This window comes from Agrilus planipennis, unplaced genomic scaffold (assembly GCF_000699045.2).
Source record: "Agrilus planipennis isolate EAB-ADULT unplaced genomic scaffold, Apla_2.0 scaffold55, whole genome shotgun sequence".
NCBI lineage: Eukaryota > Metazoa > Arthropoda > Insecta > Coleoptera > Buprestidae > Agrilus > Agrilus planipennis.
The window spans coordinates 1,363,432-1,368,257 of NW_020438918.1; the positions used below are offsets into that span (position 1 = coordinate 1,363,432).

Sequence of the window (4,826 nt, forward strand, 5' to 3'; positions counted from 1 at the left end):
CCTTTGGCTGATGAAATAAAAGAAATGTGGAATCAGAACACAGTTAGAATTGTTCTAATTCATCATGATCATAAGGTCGTCAGTCCTAAGACTGGTTAGACACGTACCTCCACCGATCATATTTCATGGAAGAAATACTGTTAGCTCTATAAAATTTAAGAATAGAAAATTAGTTTCCATATCATATCCCAAAAAAATGTGTGAGGTTCTTTGGTATTAGCCCGTCTTCATTTGCTTAAAGTTAACCAGTGAAAACTGAGAAAACCAGGAAAACAATAATGCAAGAGATGTAGATGATTAATACAAAAATTAATTCAATCATCAAGAAAACGAAAAACAACATAATACTTTTGGATAACTTATCTAAAAATCATATTTATTATTGAGCTTCTCTTTGTGTATCTGCCGTGCTTGTGTTGACATTTCCTGATTAATAAAAGGTTTACAAGTAACATTCCCATTTAATTTCAAAATTCCCTGATATCAATTTTTGCTTTTGTTTTTAGGACAATTCTCTTATAAAGAAGTATATTTTGGAAAAAATATTTCTGAAGTGACATTTGATCGTACCTATGTTATAAGATCATTTAAAAACTTTGATTGAAAAAACAAATCATAACAAAAGTCCGAAACAAATTGATACTTGATCGACATATTTTCAAAACAGTACCTATTTATCGCCTAAACTTCAAAGTTTTTCAACCTCTATCCACTTTTTGAAAATTATAGTCCCCCCCTCCCCCCAAAAGTATAAATACGAATTTATAACTTACGTTATATTACATTTACTATTTGAGTCCTGAGACCATTTCTGTTTTTATAACGCTTTAATTTGATATTAAAAAGATTGAATACGTATGAATCTGAAGATTTTTCATGGTAAACATAAAAACATGAGTTTATATAAGTTATATTCGATCCAACATTTATTAAAAGAGTTAGTTTTGTACTAAAAGGTAATTTCGTCGTGTGAAACAGTCAATCATCGATTCTTTGTCGAATTCAAGCGAAGAAAATGTGGGTCAAACTCACCCCGACCTACAGCAGCGACGGAACATGAAAAACACTAAACATAGGTCACATATACAGTACGACCTCCCTTCAGTATTGCGCTCCTTGTTTTTATACGTTTTAAAGTATTTTAATTTAGTTTTTGCACAGGAAATAATGAATCAGTTTGTATAAAATGATTTATATTTTGATGATGAAGTAACGATAACGATTCTAAACGAAACAGGAAGTGGAAAACGACGTAAATGTCAAACATGGGGGATTACAATTAAATTCTGAAACTCGACCTTGTTTTGATTTTTTCATTAGTCAAAATCAATATGTGTATAATTGAAGTATTAAAAAGGTATTTAGCAATAAATGCCACAACGTGCTTTTACTCTCTGTTCTCGGAACATATCCCCCTATTAAGGGAGTCTTACTGTACATATATAATGGAAGAGAATTGTTTAAAAAATATAGAAATTGACGCTTTGTGTGTTTTTGAAAAGTCACCGGACAGAAAAAAGAAAGTTAAATGCTTTCTGGAATAATTAAAAGAATGTAGCATTTAAAAATGGTGAAGGTGCTTGGCAATCACAATTTTAGACACAAAATGTCAGAAATATAAGCACTTTTTAATGATATAAATTCAAATTTTAGTCGAATTCAAATATCTGACGTAAGGAGAGAAAAAAAAACAAAATAAGTCTCACTCACAATTGTTTAGGTCCCAGCAAATACAACGTGATCGAATGTCCTGCAACAAAGAAAAAGAAGTTACAAAATGCTAAACATCAAAACATATATAAACAGACAGTGGTTAATTTTTCATAATACACAATTTGGTTGTTCAGACTAGGAACATCTTATGTCGTAGTTTATAAAGTCATGCAAAACATAATCACTCATCATATCTTTCATTTAAACTCTTCAACTTAAATTTCCATTAGATTGCCAAAGAATTCGAAAAATACCCGAATAACACCCCTCCCCAGCTAATACAACTAGGGAAGTATCAAATGTACCGGGGACTCGCGAAATATCGATTTTTAGGATCAAAGAGCGTCCATTCCTGGTATAGGACAGCTTAGCATAATTAACATATTGTTCACATTATGCGGGGTTTCCATTATGCGATATTTACACTATTGAATGCGTATAATGGAGTTTGGATACCGATAAAGCGTATGGAATATCGGAACCGGAAGTCAAAAATGACGCTCGGATACCGGATGTATACATAATATGGATATTTTTAGTTCTACTGTAATTATAATCTAATATGTATGGTTGTGTTTGTAGAATATTTAATATTCTTGGTAGACGTTTCCCATTAAACTTGGTAAATAGTAATATATCACATTTATCGAAGGTAATTGGCAACAGTGTACAGAGTATTGCACCAAATTTCGCAGCTCGCGATACAGTATGCACACGTTCGACCAATTAATCTTCGAAGCTTTGTATAATCAAGCCCGCAATAGCTCCGACCTAGGTGCAGTGTTGCCAACTAACGAAGTCATTCATCTCGCGAAAACCGAACGAAAGGCTTTAAAGTTTCGCGCGGCAGGCAATTCGGAATACAGATTGCTTTTAATTAATGCGAAATTAAAGGGCCGCGCGAGACCCAACCTTGGTCCGCATTATAAAACAGAAAAAAAGACACACAAGAAATGGAAAAGTTCCCCAAATAACTCGATTGTAATACTTAATTTATTAACGGCACAATTGGAACGTGTCCTGACTAACTAATGGCTTTTTAATTGAATTTACTTTTAATCAAAGCCACAACTGTAATTCTATTCTAAAAATACCTAGACTTAATCCGGATTTAAACAGTTTCTTTGTCTTTCAGTACCTTAAACTTAAACTTTCATTTTAAAAAATTGTTGAAATTCAAACGCAATAAAGATAAGCAAATTGAATTGATCATTACCTAAACCAAGAGATGTACCTACCCAGCTGATAACCCACGTAATTAAAAAAATTCGGGATAAGTTGAATGTAAACTATCAGTTTAAAGCCCGTGCTGTAACCCTTGAAGATCTAACTACATTTTAAGATCCAAGGACTTCCAATTATTAATTACTTGGAAGGCAGTTACATTAAATCCCTATGAACTTTGAAAGTGCTTCAAGAATTTAAAAAAAGCTTCAAGCCCTTTGAATTACAAATTACGAAGCAATTTTATAAAGTAATTCGTTTACTAATATCAAGGAGACCGAATTATAATGGATCTAAGCTCTGAAAGGGCGTAAAGCTCATTTTCAAGCACAAAACATTAAAGCTCTACCCATCTCTGATTACCACTAAACCATTGACTTGTAGATACGCGTATTCTCATTTTCTAGTGTGGGCATTATAAAGTTGAAAATTGGACTTAGCTTTTTCTCTGTACTTAAATGGAATTCGCTTTAGTAATTTAATTCCGTTCCTAATGATTTTTTATTGCAGTTTTATTATTTCTCCTATTATACCATATGAATCTCTATGTCAATATAAATCGTCGCCGGTAATTTGTAATCACAAGTTAATGTAGGTAACGTTTATGAACGTTAAAATATAACAAAAAACAAAGATTTTTTTAACAATGAAGCGACAACTAAAACTCGCCTCGCCATATGCTCAGCAAATCAGTAATTTTTTTTAAATTTCTCTTGAACTGATATATAAATGTATACTGCAAACTTAATATAAAACTAAACTTCCAGCGACATCTGCGGAAATTCTAGTCGAGTAGGAAAATGCGCAAAAGCTCTGAGGATTTTCCGTACAGGAACAATTCTGTTATATTGATCGTGATGAAGCCGGAGTTCCGGGAAATTCATAAAGCTCTGTTTCCCTATAGCGAAAACTTTTGTCCTTATCCGCTAGGTAGCGCTAAAGTTCCTTTTAAATAGAGTAGACTAAAAGCGCTGTAGTTTTAGATATTTCTAAGATTTATCGAAAACTTTTCACTTTTTTTCAAGCAGTTTTTTAATATTTATCATATGAAATGGCCATCGCAGAGGTTTTTGTTTTAGGGTTCCTTATTGCGAATTGAAGAAATTGAGCGCCTGTGGGATCACATTCTGTCGACTATCAAAACCTCTAGAATTTTGAGATTTAAAGAAGAAAAAAGAAAGTCGTATGACCCAACTACAGAGCAAAGCCAAAATCATTAATTTCATAATCCTATGTGAAATTAGTACCTAAAAACTTTCATACTAATGCACATCTATTGTTATAAATATATACGGTTCAAATTTAATAAATAATAAGTATTATAAGGGAACTACACGAATCTTTACGATAATATTGTTAGGAACGAAAGCCGCAGGCGATCGATACCGGCGGTCCGTACCTCTGATGCACTCGAAATCCTGCATGCGTGAGACATTAATCAATCATACAGCAAATGAAACTAATACAAAAGGAAATACCAGAAGTATCCGGAAATAATCAGGAATATTCTATAAACATACAAACAACTGGCCAGCATCTGACCAGATAGAGTGGATACAAGAAAGTTGAAACAAATAGTGATCCGAACAAGAAGTCTGAAGAGTGATATAAATTTACAGTTATATAAATAACCGATTATAATTATATTTGTTTCTGTATTAAATAAGTAACTATCCACACTAGCATAGTGGTGTAGTAGTACCTAACCTTGAGGGTGAGAGTCTTACTACACACTGTTGCCCGTAAATTTTTTCAAAAACTCTCATATCAAGTGTAACATTTACGACAGCTAGAAATAAAATAATTCTGTTGAAAAGTTTTTTAAATTTGGTGAAGTATTAAACTATAACCAGACTTTCATATTTCCGTCGTAATTGCCTAATAAAACA

At 32.6% G+C, this 4,826-nt stretch overlaps 1 protein-coding gene across 1 annotated transcript in view; it reads right to left on the reverse strand.

The window, feature by feature from the left end:
- Nucleotides 1-1,751, reverse strand: part of LOC108740099 — a 60,760-nt gene extending 59,009 nt beyond the window's left edge. The window contains exon 1 of the mRNA XM_018474295.1: nucleotides 1,711-1,751. The gene's annotated coding sequence lies outside the window, so the exon portion shown is untranslated. The remainder of the gene's footprint in view (nucleotides 1-1,710) is intronic.
- Between the last annotated feature and the right edge of the window lie 3,075 nt (nucleotides 1,752-4,826).